Genomic DNA, 16140 nt, shown 5'->3' with positions numbered 1-16140 from the left:
ACTCCAGGCATGCAGATGGACCAGGACCAGGAGGTGAGTGGAGAGGCCCATAGTCCCGGGCAGTGGTGCCGCCTAGCCTGGTTGCATGTAATGAGGCACTGATTGGTGCATGAGAAATTGCCATAGAGAGCCAACCTGCCGTTCGCAGGTTTATGCTGATTACACTTTTTACTTGTTTTTTTTTTCTTGCCATTTTTCAGTGCTTGTGCTCCTTCGGCGGAGGTAAATCAAACAAGTTGACACTTGCCGCGCTCCGGTTCTTAGCACAGGTCCATGCATAACTTTTGCCACTTTGTGTGGCGCTGGCGTCAAGAACTTAACCTGCATTCTGTCGCAACGTACTGGAAAGAGTCTCCCAGCACCGTTTGCCGGCGCCCCTTTTCTCTTAGCCAGCCCATTATGCATTGTGACACTGTTTTTTCTGTTTCCAAGTTGCTTGAGAATTTTCGCAACGTTTCTCAAGTGGCAAGCGGAGCGGAGCTGTCTCTGCCACGTCTGCTAGCTGCACTTTGCATAACTTCGTAGCATACTTTTCTGCGTGTTTCGTCCACGGCACCCCGATGTGGAGCTCTGTGCTCTCTACTCCCCTCGCTGCCATATTATTTATTATAAATGCATAAACATTATGCCTGGCGCTCACTTAATGCTCACGTAGCTTAAGAGCAGGAAAACTTTTCAATAATTGTAGCAAGAGAACTTGAGAGCAAAGCTTTCTAAACAGGTGTGTGTTAAATAGGCGTATACTTAATATTATTTTAAAGATAAAGCCTTTAATAATGTATTTGTGGAATTTCTTTTGGCATTTTTTATGCAAATCTTTGATATTCTTTTCTGGGTTTTATTTCATTAAAGAAGCTTTGTGGAAGCACTCAAATGGATAAAAAATTTAATTTTCAAGCAACTGCTCTTCTCCTTTCTGAACGTCCACCACTTCTGATCCTTCGCTTATATCACAAGCTACGACAATAAGTCAACATTTTCCCTTACCCAGCTGTATATATAGATATATACGTGTAGTACTCTTAAGCCCCTCAAAGCTGCTGCAATTACCTTGTTAATGCGCATAAAAATGCTGAAACAAGTGACAGATGACAGACTCTTTCCGGGCAAACAGGGGAAGAGGGAATCTCTATGAAACTTCCCGCCCACCAACGACAAAACACAACCAGATTAAAAAACAATGCAAAAAAGGTAAAGTTTTCTTTTTCATTTGCCGTAACACACTGCCGTTTTAATCCGCTTTTAATTGCTTGAAATCCAATTGGCGACCTACATAGCAACCTGGTTGCCCGCCCGCTCTCCACGGATTCTGCCAATCCCGGCACACCCGTAATCCGTAACCTGAAAAATGGACAAGCAATTAGCAGAGAGAAAAAGCGAAACTAGTTTCTGAACCGGGCGAGTGTGTGGGTTAAATAAAAAGTTCTACCGGAGCCGTCCAAGAAGGTGGCAATTCTGCACCGCAGAAAGGTGGCCAAACAAAAAACGCTAGCCCCAACTAATGGTGATGAAATTTCATTCTCCCAGAATTACATTATTTAAAGTGGCTAATTCATTTAAAGAACTCTCTGATTGACATTCTGGTTTGGCCTTTAAGTGAATTGTATTTAATTGTAGTTGATGGGAGGTATCTGAAAATGAAGGGTGACAGCGAAAACCACAATATTATTATAACGAAATTGAACAAATTTCTGCCGAGAAGAAAACAAATTTTCCACCACGGTTTGTCAGTTTTCCCTTCGAGCCAGTTGGCATTGTCGACTCTTCTGCCTGCCTGCACTTGACGTTTTTCACAGTTTTCGCAGGAAGTGTTCCCTTCCTTTGGCTGGTTCTTCGGGCCAGTTGGAGAGTGGCCGTAATTGTCTTGACTTGGCTTTGCTGTCAGTTTCTGTTTCACAGTAAGCCAGTCTGGCTTTCTTGCCAGGACAACGCACTATATTCTAATTGTAATTGCGTTTTGACAGGCTTTCAAAGGTGGCGGAACATCCCCCCATTGGCTGTCTCGTTAAATCCCCACTTTCATTTGCGTGACGTTGACAAAACTCCTCACGCCTTAACTACAATTAGGAGAAGTGTGTACTTTAGAAACTTTCTTAATAAATTTGACATTGATTGCCTCTAATGGGCAGGTATTTAAATTCTTAAGATTTCTTGGGTTCATCATAATGTTCTCTTCCCTTATAGGGATTATGCTCTTATAGCTCTTAATAAATGGGTCAGGCACTATTTTACCCTATATTAGATAGAGTGCATTTTAAGTCATTTATAAATTTCCTGGCCAAGTAACCCGCACAAATTTATTATGGCCTGGTCTATGGGCGTCGTCCAGCCAGATAATAAATTCTCGCCCTAAAACCTGAGCGACATTCAACAAAATAATTACCAGCATATTTCGAATGTCTCACGGGGTGCATCTAGATATAATTTATCATTCCACTCCAGCTGGGGGAGAACTAGCACAGTTGGGGAACTATGGGGGACGAGATACTGAGAATGGAGAGCTCATTTCATAACTCAAAAGCCTTGAGAGTCATTTATAAGACTGGAAGGCAAAAAGTTGGACTTTTTCCTTCGCCGGGTGGGGAGGAGAAACTTTGACTTGAACTTGTTATTTAACACTTTTCAGTTGAGGCAAAGGCGACGCCCACAACTGACAACTGGGCGTGGTCCGAGCCGTTGAAACATATATCTATATATATATATTGAAATGCACATGTTGAGGAAGTCAGGACTGCAGATGGTGGAACAGGGAGAGGAATACACTTGAGACAGCCTTGAACACTCGACAAGATATTCCAAGCTGAAGTGCGAATAGTTTAGCTAAGCATTCGTCTCGGTTCCGATCTATGTATATATTATATATGTGCGGATGGGTTTAGTGTTCTCGGTTAAGCATTGCAAACACGTACTTAGTAATTAATTACACTTGTGTCTGAGAGTTAAAGCGAGAAGGATAGCATCCAAACCACGACTTCTAGACTTTCAGCCTGACATGTGATTATGCACTTTTAGCATGTGCTGGAAAATTGGTGCTATTCCGCAAATGCTGTCGGTTGTCATTTGTGCATTTTCTCTCATTAATTAAGTATAGGTTTTAAGTTGTCAAGGACCCTGGTTGATGTTTTTAGAATAGAATATACCTGACCATTTTAAACAGATTAAATGGTCATATGAAACTTTCCCAGAGTCCTACACCTGATAGCTGACAACTATTCCCCAGACTAAGGACCCAAAAATACAACCCCACAAAGTAGGCAACTATAAGAGTGACTAAAAACTTTGCCAGTTCAAGAAACTTTGAAGAATGCACCACGCACAGGTACTTCTTTCTTTTCGCATTTCTTCCACTACGGTTCACCTGCCTTCCATAAATTGGCAGAACAAAAAGAACCATCCTCCCGTAGCCCAGCTTAGCAAATTTTGGCTTAAAGCGTTTGCACATGATTTGGCGGGGAATCCGGAAAAAGCAAAAAAATATTTCTGAAGGAGGTTGGGTGGGTGTCCTTTTTGCTTTTTGGCTGCTGCTGTTTTTTTCCAACCCACCATTTTTCAACTTTTTGGTCGTTGTTTTCTTTTTTATACGCCTTGTTAGATCTGTCAGCTGCACACCTGCGAAGGTGTCACGGGTATGCACATGGATACATGCTTGTATATTACTTACCTAAGGGTTTAAATTAAAAAAAATCTTTAAGGCGAATAACTTTCAGGACAACTTGAGCTTTTATGAAAGTGACTTTGATGTACTTTCCTGCCCTAATGCTAATAACCCGAATTCAAACTTGAAATTTTCATGAAACGCGTTTAATAAACCATTAATTTGGGATAACCTCCCACACAGCTTGGGGAAATTGTCCAATTAACGTGATTGAAATTGTAATTACATTTCGCTTGGTATTACATAAAAACTTTGTTATTGTTCTTGTTTGTCTTGTTGCGTAATTGAGTTACGTAAAGAGTTGACAGAACTTCAGCTAGCCGTCTTAAATTATTGGATATTATTTAAAACGGGTTGAGTTTCGGTATGCGGCAGCATTATATTTACCCCGCAGCTCAGAACTCAGAACGCGGTTGACATCAGCTTAAGTTAATATTCCTTGAAATCCTTGCAACATGCCTGCAGATGTGACCACCGCAGTCTCGGTTGCATTGCAAACTTTTGCCGCACGACGACAAGTGCAAAGAACGAGACGTGCTCAAAATGCACCACCACCGCCACCGATTACCGACTGTATGACAAACAAAAGCAAAACAACCACCAACCATCCGCCAGTTGACAGGAACAAAAGAAAAGCTCTGCATGGGCAACCGCTGGCCGAATATTTGACAGAACCAATATCTCCTAGGGAACAAAGAGATCGGGTTTGGGGTAAGCCGTCGCATTGTTTTCGGTCGCGTGGCTTTATTGGCTCATTAGTAAATGAAGTGTAATGGACGGCAAAGCCCGTCAAAAGATATGAATTGACCGTCAAACGTTATCAGCGTTCCACCAATTTCCCAGTCTCTGTCTCTGTAATCCCCCCATTTATTTGTTTTTAATCATCCGGAATAGAAGTGCTTCAAAAAACCACCACAATCTAGGCTAAGGTTTCGAGTTACCAAAATGAAATGGATATTTATTCTAAAAAGAATAATTTTATTCAAATTTCTTTCATATGAGATATTAGTTTAATCAGTGGATTAGTTTACTCAGAACTATACAAAAATAAGTCTTAGTAGAACAAAAACTATCTAATTATAGTTTGCCTTTTCTCTTTGCCACAAATTCAAACAACATTGACCTCCTAAGTTCAATGTCCCTGTAAGATGCCGGTACTTTGTTGACAAGTTGGCTTTCGTCCAGTTACCCAATAATTTTAGCCATTGTATATATTTAGAAAACAAACAGGGAATGAGCATCGCGTGGTCAGAACACTATATCAAGATACACACGTCACGTCAAATGGCCAACAAACTTCCTTGCCTCATTTTGCTAATTGGAGTTCATGCGGACTTGACATAATTTCGATATTCAGGGCTTCAGCTCGAACAGAGTACAGGGTACTATTATTCAGGCAATATAAATGAAAATCCTAGTAATCAAATTATGAACATGGCAGAGGAGGACTTATGTACACATTTCATATAGAAAGGTCAAATATAAAACTTTATGCTTTAGTTTATATTCTACTTGATGTTTATAGAGTTAAAAAAAAATCATCAAAAAAGCCTTAAAATTGAGATTGCAAAATAAAATTGTTATGGTTTACCATGCACGAAGAATAACAACTATTTTCACTGGCTTTCTGAAATAATATTGGCTTTTAAGTGGCCGTTTTATATTGCGAAACATAACCATAGCCGATGCTATCGACCACGACCACCCGTAATTACTTTCGCCGCCAGTTTGGCACTGGCCCCCCATATGGAGGTCAGGTCATGTCACATTGTCGCCTTGCCACCCGCCGGACCCCAGGCATCGTCCGGGTGGCCCGGTTGCCCGCTCTAGCTAAGCTCATTGAAACTTTTTCGCGCTGCCGTGTTTCTGATAAAGCGCGAGAAAAGCGGAAAAAGACATAAAACCGGGGCCACGTTAAGTGCAGCCATGGATTGGTCTCTACTCTGCTGCCATGTGGCGTCATTAACGTGGCAACACGTTATTGTTTGACGACGGGGCGACGTGCTAGAGGGGGCGTGGCTGGCATATTGGACAGCGGCCTGTTGGCATAAGTGTATAGGTAGATGCGGGGGGTATGGCATTAGAGGCGACAGAATAACCGCACATAATGGCGGCCCATACTTCGACTCCAATGGCAAGGAGAGGAAACGGAAATGAATGGAATCGCATCGAGGATGGAGGGTGTTGGATGGAGGGCAGCGCTTGGATGGAAGCGCGCTTTATATTCGCCATTTACGTGTTGAACATGGAATTTAATTTCTTCGGTAATTAATTGCAATCGTGTTGGCATTAGGTTTAATGCTCTAATTGGGCAGATGTGTTTGCCCGGGTGTGCCTCAGCGTGGCTTTCTGTTTGTTTGTCTGGGTTTAATAGGGTGTCGTCCGCTCAGTATGCGTGTCTCAGTATCAATTTGTTTGACTTTGGATCCACCACATTTTATTTGTCAAGTCAATGGGCATTGGGATGAAATGCAATGTTCGCCTAATTGATTTTATGATTTGCTTAATTGTGTTGGCGCTGGAGCACATTAGGGGGTTTCGACTGGGGTTTCCAATAAAATTAAATTAAGGTCGTGGGGCTTAGTTTGCCAAAAGCACAGCGGGTATAGCATGTAATTCAATTTCATGAATGTTTGTTTGTCAGCTTCATAAACTCACACATTCTAATGGAAACAAGGAATTAGGTGCATCCTTCTTACCTGCAAGGAATGAAAGAAAAAATTACACCAATTAAAGAAAATATTTTCAATCATTAAATCCGTTTTATGCTAAATATATATAAATATATTCCGGGGTCCGGACTCCGGACCTGACCCGGCCATCTTATTTGGGCTCGAGCCCCAAGGCGAGTAAACTGAGACCAACACAAAAGCCCATTAAAACCCATACAAACACATACACAGGACCAAAGGGATGCTCGAGAAAATGAGATTGAGAAAAAGTGGCCGGAAAAAGAAAACAAAAAGAAAAAGCGACCCGAGGACGACCCTTATTTTTTCGGGAATCTTTTTTTAGAAGGCGTTAAAACGTTAGCACACGTTTGCCAAGCGGCTCCACTCATTTAAGTCCACAAAGTAAATTTTAAGTACCAGGGGTTCCTTGGGTCAACTTTTCAAAGGACAAGCGTCTTCGGGGGTTACCGCTTGGGAAGCCTTGTTTAGGAGGCCTTGTTTTTTTTAATTAGATCGTAATTTCCAAATTCAATAATTTCTAATTTTGTAAAACAGTACTGGATGGACTCTTTAAAAAGTAAGAGAATCTATAAGGAATCAAACTACAATTGTTTAGAAGGTTTTGATTTAAAATTCCCCCATGAACATCGAACAATAAAGCTCTTGGCGTTCCATTAATGCAGAAAGAGTGTCAAAACATATAAAGACCACCCAAAAGCCCACCCCAAAGCCCTTGATGAGGAAACGCGTGAAAGAAAAGCAAAATGTTGCTACACGTGCCACCGTCAGCGGAAACGTCAACGCAGGCATTGACTTCGACACTGACGAGCTTGACTGAAAGGCTCAACGAAAAAATACCTTTTTAAAATGGCAGGAGATGTCTATGGCAATGAAGTATCAAAACTTTAAAAGCTAAAATTGTATTAAATTAATTAAAACCTCTCTAATTTCAGTTATTTTTAACATGTTTTTTTTAAGTGTACTACCGAAAAGAAAAGCCCCACATGAAATTAGAGGCAAGTAGCTAGAAAAGGATGCTCTGTGGCTCCGGCCGTCCTTCCCGGCTGCCAGCTACTTTATGCTTCCCGTGCTTCCTGTGTCATGTCGGTTGACCGCAAAATTAAATTACAAGAAAACCCCAAACGAACAACGTGGCCAAGTAGAACGAGCTGTGCCCCCACAACACCAAGCCATCCCAGCCAGGAGGCAATAACAACCAACTAGAGAAGGAAGAAACGGATTTAAAACACTGAAGTAGGGCACAGCCCAACTCGAAACAATAACCAACTGGCGGGGAATGGGAGCGGAAGAGACAGGAAAAGCCTGACAGACAGGACAGTCCAAAGTTGTGCTGGAAATGTTTCCGCTTCGGCCAAACATGGTAATTACGTGTGCCCGAGATGGCCGCCTGACCCCTTACACGTCATCGCAACTGTCGACTGGCTGGGCCATTTGTCCGATTTGGGTTCGGATCGGCATTAGCACACCCTCTCTCACATTCCACCGTGGTGCTCAATTAGCAATTAGTTTTATTTCAATTCAGTTTACTTAAGTACACACAAGCCTGTAACCCCCTGCCATCGAGAAAAATGGGGATTTGTCCAACTTTTTCAAGTACTTAAAAGCTTAAGGTAGAAAACTTTTTTTGGGTCTTCAGTTTTTGGTTTTCATTTAGGTTTTTTGGGTCACAGCTTTGTCAAATGACTTGTAAGGGTTGGCGGCCAGGTGAGCTGAAAACAAGTTCAAAGGTATTTCTTCTCTCGGACCCAAAAACCTTAATTAGAAAATAAAATGAACAAAATTAGCCAAATAATTGGCCAAGTTCAAAGTTTAGCTAGTCGAGGTAGGGAATAAAAATGTTGAATAAAAAAGGTTCTCATAAGAGAAAAAGGTTTTGAATAAAAATTGTAACATCTTATTAGGAATGTTTGAATTCATTAGCACTAATTAACCATCGGTTTGTTGGAATGTTTTGCAATTTGATTAACTAAAGACTCCTTTATTGAGTGCCTCCTTACAAACCGGCTAGTCATCGGCAGCCAACACTCCCGACAGAGTATCTGGATAGCTCGAAAAATACATAAGTTTGTCTTCCTTCGTCATTGTCAGAATGAGAGCTAGAAGGCCACAGAACCGGGAGTGTCGGCGCCGTCATCGGAAAAAAGCTGCCACATTGTCGCCAATAATTCAACGACAACGTCAGCGGTCATAAACGAAATGATTTATTGCCAAAGAGAAGGCGAGCGATATCAAAACCAAGCCAACCGACTCAACAAGCCGCTTAACGCATCCCCACGCCTCTTTATCATCCCACATATGGATGGATATCAATGCATATCGCGAAGATAAATTGTCATTTGCAATCGGCGATGGAAGGAAATGGGTAAAAATATTAAATATAATGAATGGCAAAGTTCTCAGACGGCGTTTTGTTGGGTTATCTTAATATTGTATGTTTATTTATTTTTGGTTTCCTTTTTTATACCCTTGCAGAGGGAATTATAATTTTGAATACAAGGGATATCTCCGACCCTACGAATTATATATTTTCTCTAAATCATAAAGTATGTATGTACAATATGTAAATATGCTAGGGTATATAAGCTTATAAAGCTTGTAAAACAACATAAATATTCTATAATTTCTAAAGGAAATCATGTTTGTTTATAAATTATAAATCGGAAAATAAAAACACTCATATTTTGATTGCCTATTTGTAAGGGCGCTAAGAAGTCAACCGGTAATAAAAAGTAAAATTTTACCGTTTTTTTGCATATGATAACATTCTAAAAGATGCTTTAACTTGTTAACTATTTAATAAAATATAAAAAAAATTAATTTAAAAAAAGCGCCCTCCTCCTCGATTCTCATAGGTTGCACTTAAGCAGACCCGAAAAATCGAGAAAAAAAGTAATTAAATTTTTAAAAATTTTTTGTTTATTTTTGTGGCTTGATTTTTTGTTGTAATTTTGTTGTTGTTATTTTTGGTTGTTGTATTATTTGTTGTTGCATTACATTTTCGTGTAAATTTGTATTTATTAATTTTTATTTTTATTATTTTTTTTTATTTTTTTATTTTATTTTTTTTAAACAAACTGCCAGTTAACTGCAAGGGTATATTAGCTTCGGCTCCTTCCGAGGTAAACTTTCCTTTCTTGTTTTTTTTTCGTTTTTAATGTCAAGTTTGGTTTGTTGTGTTCGTTTGTCAAACCATCTGTCTAGCCAAAGAGACATTTTTATCTCGGTGGCACTCTGCATATGCTTAACACATTTTCGCGATTGTAGTGGCTGCCGATTTGCGGCCAACTTGTATACAATTTTTATAAAAGCCTCTGGAAACGAGACTCCGGCGCCAGCATAAATTATACACGGATATTTAATTTTGTGTCCTTCTCCCTATTAATTGTGTTAGGCGGTTGGCGCCAACAATCGTACTATATATATATACATATATTCTATACACATTGAAAAAACAACAAAAAAAATCAAAACAAAAGCCGTACAGCTTATTTCCGGGAGCTATTCGAGAGTATCTATTTTCATTCAAATATGTTCTGATTGTGGGCGGAACAATACAATATTGTGATTACATCTGTTTACTAATAAACATTTCCATAATTTATTTAACAAATATATTCTATTGGGGTTCATTGTAACATACTTTTTTTTGGATCTTTAATATGGTTTGAATAATAGCCTCGAATTTCTTATCGTTATTTATCTAATAACCAACAATTTACTAAATTCATTCAAACAAAAATTTGCACATTCATCGACTGCATAATTTAGGAGTTGCCTAATTAAACCACAACTCGCAACTAAAATTTGCGCCCAAAAAGAATGCAAATTAGCCGCAATTATGGTTGTTGCTAATTGAAGCGAAAAGCCCGACCCCACGCAGTTTGTTTGAGAATATTAAAGAGCGCTGGGGCAAGTGTGGCACGTTTTACCTCGGAGTTTTCCATTGAAAAGTAAGCAAATATCTAGTTCACAAACACCACCAGCACAGGCACAGGCACGGGCATATGCATATTCCTGGCCCATTATAACAATTACTTGCACTTGCTCCATCCCTCCTTGGCATGAACCCAACAAAAATATAGACTACTACTAAAATTAACAAAAATAGAGAAAAATGGTGAAAAAAATAAAGAGATGGAGGTGTGGAAAGTTGAGTGAGGCAAGTCAAACACTTGAGTGTGGGGGGCAGGGCGAAGGCGTTAAAACCCGAACACATTTTGTGGGCAATGCGCTTTGCCAAAAGATTGCATGTCAACCTACATGAAGAGAAATTCTATAAAATAAAACGATATTTAACATTAAATAGTAAACATAAATGTTAAATTATACTTAAATATATGTTAATAATACAAAACCACAACTGTCAGCTTAAAAGGCCATACCTAAAAACTATTATTTAAATGAATTCCTTTTTTTCGAGTGGAAATGTCTCCCAGTCCGGCGTACAATGCGGCGTATGTGTAATATCGTGTGGTGCAAGTGCATGTTGACTTTGGCTCACGCATACATATACAAGTGACTGTTGGTGTGTGTGTTAACAAACAATACATATACACTGACCTACATAGACACCCGGCTTGGTTTCTCATTTGAAGCCCGCATTTGTTGCCGCCGCATTTCCTACAATATGTATTTTCCTTACGCAATTTTCCTTTTTCTCGTTTTTTTGGGCTCCTTTCCTTTTATTTGGAATTTTCCAGCCCGATGGAGGTCAGGCCAAAAAACAAGTAAGAGAGAAAACCAAGCGGCAGCAGGCCTCAGTATTTAGTTAATGGAAATTATTAAAAATGGAAACTTTGCCGGCCATAACTCAAATGAAACGAGAAAAAAGGGCTCACAGCAATTGCAATTTATTTTACCATCACACACTTTTCAACCAGAAAACCATCCAGTTTGACGGACGAATTCACTGACTTGCAACAAAAACTGATTCATTTTTTATGGTTGTTCCAAAATGAAAGGGAGTTTTTTTCGTTTCAGGCAAATATTTGTGTTTTGGTTTATACTAGGATTGCAGTTTGGAAAAATACTGTTAAAAATGGCGTTGCATTTGTAACAGATAATTTGACCACTTTTTTCCTTTGTTACATTTTTAGTAATTGGTTTTAAATTCATATGCCATTGCTGAGCAGCCTTTTTGAGAATTTGTTTCATTTATCAGATGTATGATGGAATGTCGAATGAAATTCGGTTAATATTTATTTGATTATTATCGATAAACTAACAAATTCATTAAAGATTAATCATGAAAACTGATAGAGAATTTAAAGGAGAATTTCGTGACAACGCTCAAACAGAATCTTTTCATTGGATGACTATTAACATTTTTGGTGCTGCTGTCACTCCAACCAACTAAATTAGCCACATGCCGTAGTCATGGCCTATCCGTGGCTATCGTGAACATATTTTAGCCGAAATTACTTAGAATATTTTCGTGTCTGGCCCCCCATGAAATCAAGCTTCCAGATAGCTATCAAAGGGATGGCTGCCAGGGGATGGTGAGAAAACAAGGACTACAGGACTGAAAATTATCCCCCGAAAAGCTTTTTGAACGTTTTTCGAGGCAATTGCAATTTTTTTGTGGGCGTCGTTGGCGTCGTCTGTGTCGGCTGTCGTAAACCAGGCGTAGGCTATTAATTTTATCACCGGGCCAGGTAGAAAAGTCCTGGACCCAAATCTGGCTGCGGCATGCCGGTGCCAGTCTAAACTCTATAGCCCAACCAACCGGATGGGATGGGTAATTTTAATAAAATTTTCGTACTCGAAGCGTGGAGCTAAAGCTTTTCATAATGTAGATTTTATGCTGATTCAATGTTTTCTTCATTTCTTTCGGCACAGATTGTTGCCGTTTCTAGGCGTGGCGTTAAATTAAGGATCCTGGCTTATATGCCGTAGTCAATTTGTGTAAAATTTTATCAATCGTCGGGGGAGACGGTGGAAGGCCCAACTTACAGCATAAATCTCTTTTAGTACCGCACTTTTCAACTCCAGCGGCAACTGTAGCTCCTATCTACTTTCCCATTGCCCTCGAAAGTTATGAATATTGATAAGGTCGAGCAAGGTGAACCATTTCTAGATGGCTTTTCTGTATGCTTTCGGTTGTAATGTTTCATAAAGAGCCCTGCCAAGATTGAGTTTTCGGCTCATTTGGGATGAGCCTTCACCCTCACCCTTAAAGTTGAGGAAGACAATCTTATCTCACATTCACGTGGGCTGAAAATTGCGTTTAATATTCGTAGTCGTAGAAAATTAGTTTTATGCGCAGAATGTTTCAGGTAAGGTGAAAGGTTGACGGAAGCTGGCACACAGCTTTCCTTTTAATGAAACAAAGGTCGGTCGTCTAAGCAAATTACCAAATGTTGTATGGGTTAATTGAATTGCCCCAACGGCGACGACACGTGTGCCACTGATACGACATTGTGGACCAAAATGGGGGTCTCTTTGAGCCTGGGCTATTAAGAAAGTTAAAATGTTGATGCTAAAAGTTGGCAATTGTTGAAAATGTTTCAAAAGTGGCCAGAAAGTTTGCTTTAAACTTTAAAGCGAAAAAGATAATTAAAAAACGACTGCACTCTCATCCACGCTCCTGCATTTAAGGTCGCAGTATCTATTCATAGTTGACTGCTTTGCCTTTTAATTTCTGTAGCTTTTTGTCCAACTCCAGTAACTCGAGCTACTAAACGATATCAATAAAATGTGTAAAATCATTATACACTATGCGAACCACTCAATTGCATCCGACAACAAACGGCTTCTTTACTTGGTAATTACTTGGATCCATTCCAGATTTCCCCCGTCCTAAAAGCCACTCACTGGCAGTACTTGGGGCAGAGTAAGTCACTTGGCTGTTGAAAAAGGGGCAGCTGCAGCTGCACTTCAACACTTTGGAGGCATGCAAATAATAAAAAAGAACTCCATCCCGCGGAGGAGGCGGGAAAAACAAACAAACATAAAGAACAATTACAGAAAAGCTTATCGGCAATTAAAGAAACGCGCCCCACGGAAGCCGCCCTGCGAATGCAAATTGTGGAAATGAAAATGCCAGCTCCTCACTGGGCAGGTCAGTTCGGTTGAATTGCACTGGGGAGTTCTCGGCAGAATGGCACTCTAATCATTTGCTGGCCAGCGGCCATTAATTGTCGAACAAAATGCTGCACTGTGTTTGGTGGACGTGCGGCACATGCAACACATGCGATAATTGTTGCAGTTTTTATGCAATTTAACGCACAATGCTGCTTTTCAATTGTTGCGGCAACAATTTGCAGCTTTATGGCGTAATTTATGCAACATATACGGCAGCCCGGCAGTCCGTCGGTTGGGCGATGTGACATGTCTGATGACAATTTGAATTAAGTGTAGTTAATGTTGACAAACGTCTGTCCGTCCGGCCTGGGAACAATGTTGTCCCCACCAACTCACATCCCCCACGCTGGGAGTTCACTGGACCAACACGATAGTTGGGACTAATATCTATATGCATGTATATGTAAAGCCACCATAGCCCACCCCTATTTCCCAGAGAACACCCCCTTCGCGCTGGGAAGACGGTGGGGACATGCCGAAGTGCCACTTGCCCGGAGCTGGCAGCCAAACATGATTGATGAATGCTCTGGATTCCGGACAGGGAGTGCGAGATTAAGATAATCGGCATTTGTGTAATACAATTTCCTCTGTTTGACAGTATACGGGTTAAGTGAATCCAGAGACCAGCAATATCTTGATAAATTTAATAAATTTTAATAAAGCCAAAAATTTACGAGTTACTAAGCTCTCGAACCAGAGCTGGACCACAGAGCTCAGAAAGCAATCCTCACTTTACGGCCCACAACCACTTTAATCGGTTCAATTAGCTTCACTTCATTGGAGATTTAGTTCGACTTAATGCATTAAAGCTTAAAAGCCATTTCATCGATAATAGGTTTAGTAAACCATTTCATTAACGTTTGAAACAAAATGAGGACTTCAGCGCTGGCTTTGCTCTCAATAATTGGTGTCCTGTTGAAAGTGAATGCATTAAAGGGTGATTATTTATTCTATTGTTGATTATTGACTTTGTTTTTTTCTTAAATAGAGTGCCCTCTGAACGAAATATACGGTTGTAAGCATTGTTTCGAGCCATCCTGCCATCATCTTTTGTTCAATGACGAGCCTTGTGACATGACTTGTGTAATGGGCTGTCGCTGTAAGTTTGGATTTGTTCGAAATAATGGAGACTGTGTAACGATGGATAAGTGCGACTTTGGCGATTAGTTGATAGAAGTAGTCTCTTATTAGAAATTCTAAATCTAAAACTAGCACACCCCTATTTCTTGGAGAGGCTCGACCTCAAAGAACGATGAATAAACAGAAATCGATATTTCCTTCCTGATTTAACACCTTTCTATTGTCATTGTGGCAGCTGTTTGTCCTTCGTGGTTGCATTTTCAGGTAAATGTTGGGTGTATGTAGGCACTCCGCACACAACCGGGCCAGCAGGACAGAAACACAAAAGAACACCGCAAAGAGGGCCAAGAAAATCAATAGAAACAAAGCCCAAGTCCTGGCAGACCTGGCAGTGTGTGAGTGCTGCTAACAATGGCCACGTACCACAGGACATAAGCAGATCTTATCCGGGACCTGAGAGCCCAGCCCAGCGTGTTAATAGATATTGGGCAGGTTGTTTGTTGTCCCTTGCTCGGAGGACAGGAAATCAGAGCGTGACTGAAATGTTCAAGTACTATTTTCAATTCTTTCAACGAAAATTCTTCAAAGAATATTAACCATTGGATGTGTGTAGCCCCCCCTGGATGGCATCCACTTGTTTATTTTTTGTGAATCAAAGTTGTTAATTTTATTGAATATTTCCGTATGTTGGCGGCATACACAATGCCCACTGTTATGAATTTATTTTGAAAAAGGGTCAAAACGAAAATGTTGGGAATGGTCCGTGCATGTGAATGAGCAAATAGTTCTCAATTGCTTTTGGCCTTTGTTCAATTTAAAATGTGCCACTTAAATGGAGTTCCTCTCGAAGCCCATCGCCTCCTGCGGGTTGTCTATTTTTGTGGCCCACCAAAAGTGCATTGACATTGCTAAATTCATTGGCAGTCCATGCCAATTTTAATTCTTCTTTTTCTGTCGTTGTCGTTGTCGATGGCAATGTTGTGTTGCCTCTTTACTTTTTTGTATTTTTTATTTTTTCTTTTTTAGTCCAACCCGCATTCGTTCAGCTCTCAAGTGACGACAAACGACCGAATGCCAAATGCCAGGCCAGGCCAGGCCAAAGCCAGAGCCAGAGTCAACGGAGTCAGCTTCACTCTTCGTTCCACTAAACTGCCTCAAATGCCGCGTGACGCATAGAGACGATTTAATTCTTCTGCCCCTCTCGCTGAAATACTCTTTCGAGGGTAACGTTTCCAGTCAGTTGGGACTAGGAAGCATTTCGAATTCAAAGTATTTTTTAGTTTCAAATTCTATTAGAGTTTGTTGCCTCAAATGTTGATTATATTTTTTTTCAACTTTAAACATGCGACTTCAGGGTATATTCTAGCTTGTTTGTAGTTTTGAAAAACTTTCTTTTTTTTTTGTTCTCTGGGGCTTTGTATATATTTAACATATTTTGCATGTTTCCTGCGGGGCCTCCAAAGCCCGCCGCTGGGCCGCCCATTTGTCCAGCTGCGTCGCTTTCTTCTATCCCCTAAACCCCATTTTGATGTCCATGCCCCCAGCCCATCTCAGTCTCCATTTCCATTTCCAGTTCGAGTTACACCAGCACGCATTTTAAACTAAAACGGCAGCAGCAACAAATACAGC

General features: G+C 40.4%; 1 protein-coding gene, 1 long non-coding RNA gene and 1 other non-coding gene across 3 annotated transcripts in view; 2 read left to right on the top strand and 1 right to left on the bottom strand.

The window, feature by feature from the left end:
- The window catches only part of Hs6st (heparan sulfate 6-O-sulfotransferase), a 79580-nt gene that overhangs the window by 53425 nt on the left and 10015 nt on the right, over window positions 1-16140 (bottom strand). The gene's annotated exons all lie outside the window — the stretch shown is intronic.
- Window positions 6690-8193, top strand: LOC138926713 (uncharacterized). Its single transcript, XR_011443330.1, has 3 exons — window positions 6690-6904; window positions 6988-7221; window positions 7281-8193. It is a non-coding gene; the product is annotated as an uncharacterized lncRNA (long non-coding RNA).
- Window positions 13793-14721, top strand: LOC108130514 (uncharacterized). Its single transcript, XR_011443360.1, has 2 exons — window positions 13793-14368; window positions 14420-14721. It is a non-coding gene; the product is annotated as an uncharacterized protein (transcript).

Source organism: Drosophila bipectinata, chromosome 3R, assembly GCF_030179905.1.
Source record: "Drosophila bipectinata strain 14024-0381.07 chromosome 3R, DbipHiC1v2, whole genome shotgun sequence".
NCBI classification, from domain to species: Eukaryota; Metazoa; Arthropoda; class Insecta; order Diptera; family Drosophilidae; genus Drosophila; species Drosophila bipectinata.
The sequence above is the reverse complement of the archived record's forward strand: the minus strand, read 5'-3'. Positions and strand labels throughout refer to the sequence as shown.